The sequence below is a fragment of the Gorilla gorilla genome, chromosome 19 (genome assembly GCF_029281585.2).
Source record: "Gorilla gorilla gorilla isolate KB3781 chromosome 19, NHGRI_mGorGor1-v2.1_pri, whole genome shotgun sequence".
Lineage (NCBI taxonomy): Eukaryota > Metazoa > Chordata > Mammalia > Primates > Hominidae > Gorilla > Gorilla gorilla.
This window is the reverse complement of record NC_073243.2, coordinates 49,899,224-49,914,662: the sequence shown is the minus strand read 5'-3', so window position 1 is coordinate 49,914,662 and position 15,439 is coordinate 49,899,224. Positions and strand designations below refer to the sequence as shown.

Genomic DNA, 15,439 nt, shown 5'->3' with positions numbered 1-15,439 from the left:
AACTGCATACCATTCAACTAACATAAAAGTGTTTACTAAAAGATCAGAGAAGTTATCCACCTTCATAGCCATTTGGAAGAGAAAAAAAATCTTTCTACTCTTTCCAAAATGGGTTATAAACACATCCCTAGAGAAATTTCAAACGAATGTATTCCTCTGCAATTTGATTCTGCAAAAAAATGTATGCAACTGAAAATTACACACAGAGAATATTTAAGTTATGACTATGGAAAAACAATTACTATATTTGGATACACAAATTAGGCAACTAATTATTTCAAAAATGCAATCGTGCACACAAATAGATATTCACTAATTTCCCTCCCACTCTAATCCCTTAACTTCCTTCTGTATTTTTCACATCAATTTTAGCTCTCCTATCATTTTTTTCTCTACTAAGAACAATTTGTGAAATGGTTTTTTATCTTCCACTAATATGTGCAATTCAATTATGTTTTCCTGCCAATGTATCCATCAATGAGGATGATTAACATCCATTATCTGACCCTTCATTTTCTATACGACCTTTGCAAATCAGTGGCATAAAAGAAATTCTTGTTCTTTGGTTTGTGTCAGCAATAACAACAAGAGAAACATACCAAATATAAGACATTAGAAATATATCACAGTAAATTCAAACACAGTGCAATTCTGTTATATTTCAACAGTCACCATGGAACTTTGAAGTCTCTGTTTCACTTATTCTTTTGAGGGATTCTTATCTCAAAAAAAAGGAAGAAAGGAAACAACTGAAAGTTCATACTTTAATATTAACTACAGGATTGTGTCTTCATTCCAAGTGGAGCCGGAGATTTAAAAATCAAATAATTAGCACACAAGCTCTAAATAAAAGTAAAATTAGGTTTTTTTTCAACCTTCTGATAGGAATTTTAGGTTCAAAATAGCTTCTGGCTAAAATCATATAATGCTGCTGTGACCAACTTGTCACTAAAACCATTGAAGACAGCCTTTAAAACCAAAAGTAATGGATAATCAATTCCATAATCTTAAGAGAAAGATAGGTTCTAACTTTGAAACCGTAAAGGGAATTTAGTTATTCTTTGGCATACCCAGCTTTCACTTCCAGTTGACTGGCTCATAGCTATAGAAAACTAAGAACATATCCTTCTTTTGTTTTTTCCTTCAACTTTTAAGTTCAAGGGTACATGTGCAGGATGTGCAGGTTTGTTACATAGGTAAACATGTGCCATGGTGGTTGCTGCACAGATCATCCCACCACCTAGGTATTAAGCCCAGTATACATTACCTATTATTCCTGATACTCTCCCTCTCCACAAGCCACCCCACCCCCACAGGCCCCAGTGTGTGTTGTTCCCCCATGTGCCCATGTGTTCTCATCATACAGCTCCCACTTATAAGTAAGAACCTGTGGTGTTTGGTTTTCCGTTCCTGCATTAGTTTGCTGAGGACAGTGGCTTCCAACTCCAACCATGTCCCTGCAAAGGACATGAACTCATCCTTTTTTATGGCTGCATAGCATTCCATGGTGTATATGTTCCATATTTTCTTTATCCAGTCTATCATTGGTGGGCATTTAAGTTGATTCCATGTCTTTGCTTTTGTAAATAGTGCTGCGATGAACATACACATGTATGTATCTTTATAATAGAACGATTTATATTCCTTTGGGTATATAGCCAGTAATGGGATTGCTGGCTCAAATGGTATTTCTGCCTCAAGGTCTTTGAGGAATCGCCACACTGTCTTCCAAAACGGTTGAACTAATTTACACTCCCACCAACAGCGTAAAAGCATTCCTTTTTCTCTACAACTTTACCAGTATCTGTTGTTTTTTTTATTCTTAATCACAGCTGTCCTGACTGATGTGAGATAGTATCTCATTGTGGTTTTGATTTGCATTTCTCTAATGACTTGATGCTGAGCTTTTTTTCAGATGCTTGTTGGCTGCATGAATGTTTTCTTTTGCAAAGTGTCTGTTCATGTCGTTTGCCCACTTTTTAATTGGGCCATTGGTTTATTTCTTGTAAATGTGTTTAAGTTCCTTGTAGACTCTGGATACTAGACTTTTGTCAGATGGACAGATTGCAAAAATTTTCTCTCATTCTGTAGGTTGTCTGTTCACTCTGATGATAGTTTTTTTTTTTTGCTGTGCAGGGGCTCTTTAGTTTAATTAGATCCCATTTGTCAATTTCTGCTTTTGTTGCAATTGCTTTTGGCATTTTCATCATGAAATCTTTGCCTGTACCTATGTCCTGAATGGTAATGGCTAGATTTTCTTCTAGGGTTTTTATGGTTTTGGGTTTTACATATAAGTTTTTAATTCATCTTGAGTTAATTTTTGTATATGGTGTAAGGTAGGGGCCGAATTTCAATTTTCTGCATATGGCTAGCCCATTCTCCCACCACCATTTATTAAGTATGGAATGCTTTCCCCATTGCTTGTTTCTGTTAGATTTGTCAAAGATCAGATGTTGGAGGTGTGTGGTATTATTTCTGAGTACTCTATTCTCTTCCATTGGTCTATGTATCTGTTCTTTTTTTTTTCTTTTTTTTTTTTTTTTTTTTTTTGAGATGGAGTCTCACTCTGTTGCCCAGGCTGGAGTGCAGTGGCACGATCTCAGCTCTGCAACCTCCACCTCCCAGGTTCAAGCAATTCTTCTGGCTCAGCCTCCTGAGTACCTGGGATTACAGGTGCATGCCAACACACCTGGCTAATTTTTGTATTTTTAGTAGACACGGGGTTTCTCCACGTTGGTCAGGCTGGTCTCAAACTCCTGACCTCATGATCTGCCTGCCTAGGCCTCCCAAAATCCTGGGGTTACAGGCGTGAGCCACTGCGCCCAGCCTTCTATGTCTGTTCTTATACCAATACCATGCTGTTTTGGCTACTGTAGCCTTGTAGTATATTTTGAAGTCAGGTAGCATGATGCCTCCAGCTTTATCCTTTTTGCTTAGGCTTGTCTTGGCAATTTGGGCTCTTTTTTGGTTCCATACGAATTTTAAAATAGTTTCTTCTAATTCTGTGAAGAATGTCAATGGTAATTTAATGGGAATAGCATGAATATATAAATTACTTTAGGCAGTATGACCATTTTCACAATATTGATTCTTCCCATCCATGAGCATGAAATGTTGTTCCATTTGTGTTATGTCTGATTTCTTTGAGCATTGGTTTGTAGTTCTCCTTGAAGAGGTCCTTCACTTCCCTTGCTAGCTGTATTCCTAGGTATTTTATTCTTTCTGTAGTAATTGTGAATGGGAGTTCATTCACGATTTGGCTCTCTGCTTGCCTGCTGTTGGTGTACAGGAATACCAGCAACTTTTGCAAATTGATTTTGTATCCTGACTGCTGAAGTTGCTTATCAGATTAAGAAGCTTTTGGGCTGAAACTATCGGTTTTCTAGATATAGGATCACATCATCTGCAAACAAAGATAATTGGACTTCCTCTCTTCCTATTTGAATACCCTTTATTTCTACCTGATTGCCCTGGCCAGAACTTCCAATACTATGTTGAATAGGAGTGGTGAGAGCCAGGGCATCCTTGTTTTGTGCCTATTCAGTATGATATTGGCTGTGGGTTTGTCATATATGGCTCTTATTATTTTGAGGTATGTTCATTCAATATCTAGTTTATTGAGAGTTTTTAACATGAATGGATGTTGAACTTTATCAAAGGCCTTTTCTGCATCTATTGAGATAATCATGTGGTTTTTGTCTTTAGTTTTTTTATAGGATAAATAATATTTATTGATTTGCATATGTTGATACAACCTTGCATCCCAGAGATGAAGCCAACTTGATCATGGTGGATGAGCTTTTTGATGTGCTGCTGGCTTTGTTTTGTCAGTATTTTATTGAGGACTTTTGCATCAATGTTCATCAAGGATATTGGCCTGAAGTTTTCTTTTTTTGTTATATCTCTGCCAGGTTTTGGTATCAGGATGATGCTGGCCTCATAGAATGAGTTAGGGAGTAGTCCCTCCTTTTTTTTGGAATAGTTTCAGCAGAAATAGTACCAGCTCTTCTTTGTACCTCTGGTAGAATTCAGCTGTGAATCCGTCTAGTCCAGGGCTTTTTTTGGTTAGTAGGTTACTTACTACTGTCTCAATTTCAGACCTTGTTATTGATCTGTTCAGGGATTCAATTTCTTCCTGGTTCAGTCTTTGGAAGGTGTAGGTGTCCAGGAATTTACCCATTTTTTCTAGTTTTTCTAATATATATACATAGAGGTGTTTAAAGTATTCTCTGATGGTTATTTGAATTTCTGTGGAGTCAGTGGTGATATCCCCCTTATCATTTCTAATTGTGTTTATTTGATCCTTCTCTCTTTTATTCTTTTTTAGTCTAGCTAGCAGTCTATTTTATTAATTATTTTCAAAACACCAGCTCCTGGATTTGTTGATATTTTGAAGGATTTTTTTGTGTCTCTATCCCCTTCAATTCAACACTGATCTTGGTTATTCTTGTCTTCTGCTAGCTTAGGGTATTGTTTGCTCTTGATTCTCTAGTTCCTTTAGTTGTGATGTTAGATTGTTAATTTGAAATCTTTCCAGATTTTTGATGTGGGAATTTAGTGCTATAAATTTTGGTTTTTTGTTTTGTTTTGTTTTGTTTTGTTTTGTTTTGTTTAGACAGGGTCTCACTCTGTCACCCAGGCTGGAGTGCAGTGGCACAATCTCGCTCACTCCAACCTCCGCCTCTCAGGTTCAAGAGATTGTCCTGCCTCAGGCTCCCAAGTAGCTGGGACTACAGGTGCGTGCCACACACCCAGTTACTTTTTGTATTTTTAGTAGAGACAGGGTTTAACCATGTTGGCCAGGCTGGTCTCAAACTCCTGAGCTCAAATGATCCGCTCACCTAGGCCTCCCCAAGTGCTGGGATTACAGGCGTGAGCCACCGTGCCCAGCCTAAATTTCCCTCTTAACACTGCTTTAGCTACGGCCCAGAGATTCTGGTATGATGTCTCTTTTTTCTCATTAGTTTCAAAGAACTTCTTGATTTCTACCTTAATTTCATTATTTACCCAAGAGTCATTCAGGAGCAGGTTGTTCAATTGCCATGTAATTGTGTGGTTATGTCTGGATTTCTTAATCTTGAGTTCTGATTTGATTGTGCTGTGATCTGAGAGACTGTTATGATTTCAGTTGTTTTGCATTTGCGAGGCGTGTTTTACTTCCGGTTATGTGATTAATTTTGAGTCAGTGCTGTATGGCAATGAAAAGAATGTATATTCTGTTGTTTTTAGTGGAGAATACTGTAGATATGTATCAGGTCTGCTTGATCCAGAGCTGAGTTCAGGTTCTGAATATCTTTGTTAATTTTCTGTCTCAATGATCTGTCTAATATTGTCAGTGAGGTGTTAAAATCTTCCACTATTATTGTGTGGGAGTCTGTCTCTTTGTAAGTCTCTAAGAATTTGCTTTATGAATCTGAGTGCTCCCGTATGGGGTGCATATATATTTAGGATAGTTATCTCTTCTTGTTGAATCGAACCCTTTACTATTATGTAAGAAAATATTGAACGCTTCAGGAACTTGCATGTAATCCTTGTGTGAGGGTCATGTTAATCTTCTCTGTGTTGTTCCAATTTTAGTATATGTTCTGCCAAAGCAAACACTCCTTCTTTCCTTTACTGGATAAAAGGGACCCAGAGTTCTTGGTTTGGGGAATTTTACTTAGAGGCAAATGCTCTTTCTCCCACCATTCCAGCATATTTAAGAAAAAAAAGTGAGCAGAAAGTAGGGGAGAGAGGCCCGTAAAGCCACATGTTCCAAAAGGCTTAGTCTGCAGAGGTAGAGCCTTTGGTTGATGAAATGGAGAGAAAAGGTGAACAGAGCACAGAGGAGCAATCCTGATAGGTTGAGAATTACAGATACCGTGTATAACTTCTTATAGTATCAAAGAATCAGGCTGCAGGAGCTGAATGATCAAAAGCCAACTGAGAGGAGATACTTTAAATAAAAATTAACAGAAAATGGTAATTTAAATGGCAACTAAACCCAACAATATTCATTAAACTGTAAACTGGATATTAAGTTTTCAACACCATTGTAATAGAAAAAGAGCTGGACCAACAAAACCCACTCAACTTGGGTATCTTTGTGGGTTTACTTAAAATTGAGTAAAATATATATACATATTTGATTCTCTAGTTATTTTAGTTTTGAGCTATATATATATATATATATATATATATACACACACACACACACACACACAATACACACAACAGGGGAAAGAGAATAGTGCTCCAAAAATTCAGAACAAACCTCTGAAAAATTTTTACTGCAGAATCCAAAAGAAAAACTCAGAAGACTACTTGGTGTCCTTAATAAAGAACCAAGAGATTGGCCTTTATGAAAAGAAAACAGGATGAAATGAAGAGGATTCCAGGTAGGTTAAACAAGGCAATGGACAGTGGGTAAAATGAAAAGGGAGAGATAATTTTTTTAAAGGAAGATTACATAGAAATTAAAAGCAAAGTAGAAGAATTAATTGATACTGAAGAAAGACAGTGGGCTTAATTAAGCATTATTTAACAGTTCTATAAGCCTTCACAGGGAGAAAGGAAAATAAAAGTATGATAGAGAAGAAGAAAGAATTGAAAAACAGAGACTAGAGAGCTAACATATAGCTCATCAGTATTCCTAGAGGAGAGTCCAGAGAAATAAAACAGAAACAATAACCAAATACATATCCCAAGAAAACTTTCCTGATCTCAGGAAAATGGGTGATGTGGCTCCAGGAAAAAAATTAATCAGTAAAAGACCTAAACCTTAACATATCTGGCACTTTTTAAACTACTGAGTAAACAGAAAAAAAATCCTGCAAGATTCCAGGAAGAAATAAAACTTCTTACTTAAAAAAAAAAATACACTAGCTTCAAATAAAATATAGACTCTAAGAAAATGTTGTAGCCCATAAGACACTACATATTACAATGTGTGTGTATAAATATATATACATGTGTGTATACACACACATACACACACACATATAGTTATAACTGTAAGAAGAAACTAATAGAAATACAGTACTAAAGTCTAACAAAACTCTCTTAAAGAGAAAAAGTAGCTGGAAAATTAAAAGTTCCATAAAGCATATGAGTAAATTCAATTAATGAAGTTGGTCTAACAGTTACGTTTAAAAGTTTGGATTCTTCAAATAAAGAAAATACTTTTGTAAAAAGTTGATCAAAAATTGTTCATATATTAGATAGAGGCAGATGAAAGCTATAAAACATAGAAATTATATAAACTACAAGAATGCATAAGTATGTGAAAGATGTACACATAATCCAGTGGAATTAATATCATAAGATAACCTTTAAAAATAAAAACGCAAAGGTAAACCTTAACATAAAACATTTCTAAATGGCATAGGCTAAAGAATAAATCCACATTGCAATTACAAACTATTTTAAAGTTAAGAACAACTGAAAAATCTATATAAAATCTAATGATGTGTGGTAAAGGATGGACTCAAAAGGAAAAAAACCCATGGCATTCAGGGTTCTCATCATTTTAAAAATTGAATAAAATAAAATAACAAAATATTCAACTCAATAAACTGGAGAAGTTCAATAAAGGGCAACAAAATAACCTGAAGAAAAGTCACAGGAACAAATCAATAAAAAACAAAACAGAATGACATATTCATTTAATAACCTAGAAAAAGATCAGGACCCCAAGGAAGGCTGGAAAAATGAGTTAATAAAAATCAAAGCAGAAAAACAGCAATTAAGTAAGTAGAACTCTGCAAGAGTAAGACAAGAAAATTTAGATTTCCTTAAAAATTACAAAGTAGATTTCACCAAATATAGAAACAAGATTAAAAATATACAAAAGAATAGCATATACAATCCTATTCTGATTAACGTGACAGACTAATGCAGTGGCAATAATGTAAGAAAACATGAAGTGATGAAACTGATCCAGAAAGAAATCGAAACCGGAACATAGGAAAACAAATATATAGCAGAAACAAAAGAAAAAGACTTTTAGAAAAGTCGATCTAAACCAAAAAAGCAAAACAAAAATTGCATAAGAAGTAAGTTATTTCAGAATTACACTATATTCCACAACATAGATAAACAATGTAAGCCTATTGTATTCATTATATTACGTTGTTGCAAAAGTATTTGTGGTTTTTGCCATTAAAAGTAATGTAATAACTAATAGCTATTACAAACCTAATACCATACCTGACAATGATTATTTTTGAAAAGATACACCTATCTCACTTTTTAAAAATGCAAACATAACTAATTAAATATATAAATAAAGTTCAGGAATATATTAAAAGAAAAAAATTCACAACAAGAGTTGTAAATACTTTAAACAATGACACAGAAACAGAAGCATTATTTTCCATGGTAATTCTTTTTCTTAAAAGATAAAAGGAGAAAGATACAATGGGAGTTATGTCATTCTAGATCTTAAAGTGTCTTAGAAACCTGTAACAATGAAAATATTATGACACTAGCTCTAGACAAGAAAGACAAATGATTAAAAGAGGTTTGATGCCAAAGACACCCAAATATGTCTAGTGTAAGATTTTAGTATAAGTAAATGTGACATATCAACTCACTGGAGAAGCTATAGACTAATCAAGAAAAGCTATTAAGAAAATTGACTTGTACATGCCAGCAAATTCTCAGGTCACTAGAAGAAAGGCAAAACTCCAGAGGTTAGCCTCTAAATTCAGCCAGACAAACCATCTGAAAGTGAAATGGCCCATAGAACACGCCAATGGAACTGTGAAATTGCATCAACTCTGTCTGCATTTACTAGTCAGCCCTTTCTTCCCCAACCTTTATTTATCACTGTCCCGAAGTCACACTAGATTAGCAAAGGAAATATTAGGTTGGTGCAAAAGTAATTGCTGTTTTTGCCATGAAAAGTAATGGCAAATAAGAACAATGTCCCCACAAATTATGCCCTTAAAATTAACCAAAATAGTAAAGCATGGAGAGTGAAAGCCTATAGTTTGCAACCAGCCTGGCCAACATGGTGAAACCCTGTCTTTACTAAAAATACAAAAATTAGTGGGGCATGGTGGTGGACACCTATAATCCAAGCTACTCGGAAGGCTGAGGCAGGAGAATCACTTGAACCCAGGAGGCTATGGTTGCAGTGAGCCAAGATAGCACCATTGCTCTCCAGCCTGGGCAACAAGAGCAAAACTCCATCAAAACAAAACAAAACAAAAAGAAGTCATTTTGTTCACAGGCCATTACTTATTTCCATGACAATTTAAAAATGGAGATGTTTCTATTCTATTTATACAGAAGAGCAGCAGTATATAGTCTCATAAAATGCCATTGAGAAAAAAGAGAATACAAATTCTGTCTCAACATATGGGAAATATTTTCATAACTTAAAGCCTAGTAATTTTCAAATTCTATCATGTTTGACTTTCCAGCTAACCTTCTCTTTTTCAATGTGTTCTATAGTATAATCTTTTGCAAAACTGAATTTAAATTAATTTTATTTTGAAAATTTTCCAACATCCCTTGTTGAATTCCGAGGTACCAAATAGCCAAGATTGGAGGTTTCCAAACTAGTCTGACCCACCCCCTTGTGGGTCTGTTTCTAACGTTGCTGTAGACATTTAAGGATTGTCCAATTTTAAAAACCAATAATAACAAATCTTTGGTAATTGGTGGCAAAACTAATGCTATTATAAGATTATCAGCCCATCAGTAAAAAGTAGAGCCAGAAACCCCACGAAGGCTTGTGTTTCTAAATGTTGCCACATAAGGCAAAATTTGATCAAAGTGCACTTTAGGATGCTCTCCAAAGAATGTTCCACTCTAACACAGCATGGTTTATAATTACAGTATTATGGGAAAAGCCAAAGAAGAAAATTGCATCTGTAGTTTTCACAACCAGTTTTTCTCTGGGTTCCAAGATAATTCAGATGGCAAAACAAATGCCCCAAGACTGAGCTGAGGGATTCGAATTTGAAAATCCTCCCTGGCTCCCAATCTTTTTTCCAGATAACAAACCTGCCCCCCTGCCCACCACCATTTCCCCCAGATATCCTACTCTGCCTCTCACTGATTTAGTGATAAACTCTTCTCCGAAAAATATAAATTGGCAGATTACAACCAAGTAGAATAGGTATTTATGTTGCCTCTATGTTTGCCTTCATATATATTATAAACATATTGAGCTCTAAAAGTACATGGCTTTCTGCCTGGATACTCACTGTTTAGTTTATTCTGAGTTCTTGGTGGGAAACTGTTAATATTACTTAAATATTGTTATGGGTGAGTCTGTCAAGAAAAAGTCACTAATACTCAAATCAATAAATGTCATTTATGTGCATAGCATCTGCCTCTGAAAGACAGTCTGGGGACAGGGAGAAACATGAGGGAGGAGGGGGAGGGGAGGAGCTGCAACAGGAAGCTAAATTTAAATTCAGATTACAATGAATTCTGTTTCCTACAACTTCCATTCTCAAAAGCAGCCACATTTATAGAAAAAGAGAAGTATAATGGTCACTGTTCACAATGAGTCTAACCATAAACAACTGGACAAACTAAAACTATGGAAACCAGTGGATCCTGAAACTTTGACATTAAAAACTCAATTTAGAAAAAATATATATATTTGAAATAGGTAATCCTATTAGTAGACTAGATAGAGAGATGGACACTTAGGCTTTTTCCCTTCTTCTAGGAATTCAGAAACTAAATCATTTTCAACCAGTTCTCTTCTCTGATAAGAACATCCACTCCCTCAGGGTTATAATATTTCTTAACAGAGAACACTGAAAGCACAACTGTTGAAAGAAAAGAAAAGGAAAAAAAGACTCATTTTTTTCTCTCCTCACTGGATCTACAGATGAAAACATCAGGAATGGGGGCCATAGGGATATGCTGAAATGGCACAACATCAGTGCCATATTAGCAGCAGGTGATAAATTTTAGTTTCTTATAGCAATGCTAATTTGCTTATATATCATGTAATAATTTGGACTACTGGCCAAATTATTGAGCATAAGACCTAGATACTATGTAAGACATGGGGACTAGTTAACATCACAATAAAAAGATTTTAATACAGAAATCCTTGGTGTTTTATTTAAATCCATAATCAAATATATAAGTAACATCATTTGAGTGCACTTATTCTCCTTGACTTCACTTTGGAGTTTTGATGGAAATGAATTGATTTGTGAGTGTGAGTACCCTTTTTCCTCTTGGAGAAGTAGGAAAGAATAGCACCTTACCACTAGTGCTTCCCACAGCTGCCATACTGAAGCGGCATCCTGGAAACCCTTTTCCTTCTTCAAATTCTCTTTTTTTAAAAATGCAAAGTCCCCAATCTTGGCCCTCTCTTTGACCTGATAGTTATGAAATCAATGAAAACAATAATCCCACTTTACCAGCATTTTAAAAAATCAATATACAGTATTATGTTCTACAGTGAGCATCTCATTTTGAGAAGAACAATAAAAATCAAGAATGTTTGCTTTATGATGGCCAGGATAGTAGAGGGTTTGGGAACAAAAATAAATATATGAATAATAGTTGATAGAACTAACAGTGTCTCACTTGGAGAAGGGAAGGTTTAAAAAATGAATGAGGAGGAGAGGAACTGAAGTTTATTCTGCAAAGTTCCAGTGGGCGTGTAGCAGAGACTGGTTAAATGCTCAAAAAAGCCTCACTTTCCTTCCAGGAACACAGGTAAAGTATTTTTCAGCCACCCTAGCAGAAAAGTGGGGTTGTGTGATTGACTTCTGGCCAACAGAATAGGGTTCTAACAGATACCGACATTATAACCTCCCATGTGCATCTGCACATGCTCCTGAGAAATGGATTAGTAGTAGTCAGCAAATCCAACCTTTGCTCTTGCTCTACTTCTGACACACTTCTTCCTGAATCTTCCTTTATGGAATATTTCTGTAGTCTCTCCTTTCTCTTACTCTCTGAGCCTTTGCTCACCTCTTTAAACATCTTTTTATGCCTTTTGTACAAGTATGTTCCCTTTCTAGCCAAACAAGAAATTCTGCAAGTGGGGGATAATCATTCCATGTGCTCTCCTGTGTTCCCACCAGCATACCTCGTAACATTCCCCATACATAGGAAATATGAAGGTTCACACTTAGGCAATTTTTATTAGCTAATCTGAGTCCATCTCATTAAAATAAGCCTTTTTTTTTTCTGAGATGGAGTTTTGCTCTTGTTGCCCAGGCTGGCATGCAATGAAGCGATCTCAGCTCACCACAGTCTTCACCTCCCAGGATCAAGCAATTCTCCTGCCTCAGCCTCCCCAGAGCCGGGATTACAGGCATGTGCCACCACACCTGGCTAATTTTGTATTTTTAGTAGAGACGGGGTTTCTCCATGTTGGTCAGTCTGGTCTCGAACTCCCAACCTCAGGTGATCCGCCCGCCTTGGCCTCCCAAAGTGCTGGGATTACAGGCGTGAGCCACTGCGCCCGGCCTACAAATAAGCATTTACTTCTATAAGTGATTACTGACACACTTCTAATCTCCAGGTATCTGTATCTTGTGTTCGACAGCCAAAACACCACTTGGAAAGTGAGGCTACATTTGCTGAGTTAGTTTCAGATTCACAGAAACATCTGTTTGTCTTCTGGAGTGGATAGGAACATTGTATAGAGCTAATACCAGTGGAACAAAGGCAAAAATAAAAATTTCATGACTTTAGTTTAAATTTCTAGGTAAATCCTGATATTATCCTTTAAAATAACCTCTAATGTTTAGCCCAACCCAAGTCTCAATGTTTAAACAACATAAATTGGTCAGGTTCCTCATATAAAAAGGAAAATTGAATATAGGATTGCTGGCAAGATGGCCGAATAGGAACAGCTCCAGTCTGCAGCTCCCAGCGAGATCGATTCAGAAGGCAGGTGATTTCTGCATTTCCAACTGAGGTACCTGGTTCATCTCACTGGGACTGGTTGGACAGTGGGTGCAGCCCACTGAGGGTGAGCCAAAGCAGGGTGAGGCGTCGCCTCACCTGGGAAGGGCAAGGGGTTGGGGAATTTTCTCCTCTACTCAAGGGAAGCAGTGAGGGACCGAGTCTGAAGAACCATGCACACTCAGGCCCAGACACTGCACTTTTCTCTTTGCAACCTGCAGCCTAGGAGATTCCCTCTGGTGCCTACCCCACCAGGGCCCTGGGTTTCAAGCACAAAACTGGGTGGCCATTTGAGCAGACACCAAACTAGCTGCAGGAGTTTTGTTTTGTTTTGTTTTTTTCCATACCCCAGTGGTGCCTGGAACGCAAGCAAGACAGAACCGTTAACTCCCCTGGAAAGGGGGCTAAAGTGAGGGAGCCAAATAATCTGGCTTGGCATGTCCCACCCCTACAGAGCACAGCAAACTAAGATCCATTGGCTTGTAATTCTCACTGCAGGACAGCAGCAGTCTGAGATTGACCTGGGACACTTGAACTTGATGGGAGGAGGGGCGTCCGCCATTGTTGAGGCTTGAGTAGGCGGTTTTCCCCTCACAGTGTAAACAAAGCCACTGGGAAGTTCCAACTTGGTGGAGCCCACTGCAGCTCAGCAAGGCCACTGTGGCCAGACAGTCAGATTTCTCATCTCTGGGAAGAGCATTTCTGAAAAAAAGGCAGCAGCCCCAGTCAGGGACTTATAGATAAAATCCCCATCTCCCTGGGACAGAGCACCTGGGGGAAGGGGTGGCTGTGGGTGCAGCTTTGGCAGACTTAAATGTCCCTACCTGACAGCTGTGAAGAGAGCAGCAGACCTCCCAGCACAGCATTCGAGCTCTGCTAAGGGTCAGACTGCCTCCTTAAGTGGGTCCCTGACCCCTGCATATCCTGACTGGGAGACACCTCCCAGTAGGGGCTGACAGACACCTCATACAGGAGAGCTCTGACTGGCCTCTGGCAGGTGCCCCTCTGGGACGAAACTTCCAGAGGAAAGAATAGGCAGCAATCTTTGCTGTTCTGCAGCCTCCTCTGGTGATACCCAGGCAAACAGGGTCTGAATGGACCTCCAGCAAACTCCAGCAGACCTGGGCAGAGAGGCCTGACTGTTAGAAGGAAAAGTAACAAACAGAAAGGAAGAGCACATCCACTCAGAGACCCCATCAGAAGGCCACCAATATCAAAGATCTAAGGTACATAAACCCACAAAGATCGGGAGAAACCAGCATAAAAAGGCTGAAAATTCCAAAAAACAGAACGCCTCTTCTCCTCCAAAGGATCACGACTCCTCACAAGCAAGGGAACAAAACTGGATGGAGAATGACTTAGACAAATTGACAGAAGTAGCCTTCAGAAGGTGGATGATAAAAAACTCCTCTGAGCTAAAGAAGCATGTTCTAACCCAATACAAGGAAGCTAAGAACCTTGAAAAAAGGTTAGATGAATTGCTAACTAGAATAACCAGTTTAGAGAAAAACATAAATGACCTGATGGAGCTGAAAAACAGCACGAAAACTTCGTGAAACATATACAAATATCAATAGCCAAATTGATAAGCAGAAGAAAGGATATCAGATATTGAAGGTCAACTTTATGAAATCAAGCGAGAAGACAAGATTAGAGAAAAAAGAATAAAAAGGAATGAACAAAGCCTCCAAGAAATATGGGACTATGTGAAAAGACCAAATCTATGTTTGATTGGTGTACCTGAAAGTGATGGGGAGAATGGAATCAAGTTGGAAAACACTCTTCAGGATATTATCTAGGAGAACTTTCCAGCCTAGCAAGGCAGGCCAACATTCAAATTCATGAAATACAGAGAACACCACAAAGATACTTGTCAAGAAGAGCAACCCTAAGACACATAATCATCAGGTTCACCAAGGTTGAAATGAAGGAAAAAATGTTAGGTGCAGCCAGAGAGAAAGGTCGGGTTACCCACAAAGGGAAGCCCATCAGACTAACAGCGGATCTCTCTGCAGAAACTCTACAAGCCAGAAGAGTGGGGACTAATATTCAACATTCTTAAAGAAAAGAATTTTCAACCCAGAATTTCATATCCAGCCAAACTAAGCTTCATAAGTGAATGAGAATAAAATCCTTTACAGGCAAGCAAATGCTGAGAGATTTTGTTATCACCAGGCCTGCCTTAAAAATCGCTCCTGAAGGAAGCACTAAACATTGAAAGGAACAACCGGTACCAGCCACTGCAAAAACATGCCAAAGTGTAAAGACCATCGACACTATGAAGAAACTGCATCAATTAATGGGCAAAATAACCCATTATGACAGGATCAAATTCACACATAACAATATTAACTTTAAATGTAAATGGCCTAAATGCCCCAATTAAAAGACACAGACTGGCAAATTGGATAAAGAGTCAAGACCAATCAGTGTGCTGTATTCAGGAGATGCATCTCATGTGCAGAGACACACATAGGCTCAAAATAAAGGGATGGAGGAATATTTCCCAAGCAAATGGAAAGCAAAAAAAAAAGCAGGAGTTGCAATCCTAATCTCTGAT

The 15,439-nt window shown here is 37.7% G+C and overlaps 1 protein-coding gene and 1 non-coding gene across 3 annotated transcripts in view; both read right to left on the bottom strand.

The window, feature by feature from the left end:
• Positions 1–15,439, bottom strand: part of LOC101128582 (3',5'-cyclic-AMP phosphodiesterase 4D-like) — a 513,332-nt gene that overhangs the window by 314,765 nt on the left and 183,128 nt on the right. The gene's annotated exons all lie outside the window — the stretch shown is intronic.
• Positions 5,495–5,599, bottom strand: LOC115931396 (U6 spliceosomal RNA). The gene has a single exon (XR_004067895.1). It is a non-coding gene; the product is annotated as a U6 spliceosomal RNA (small nuclear RNA).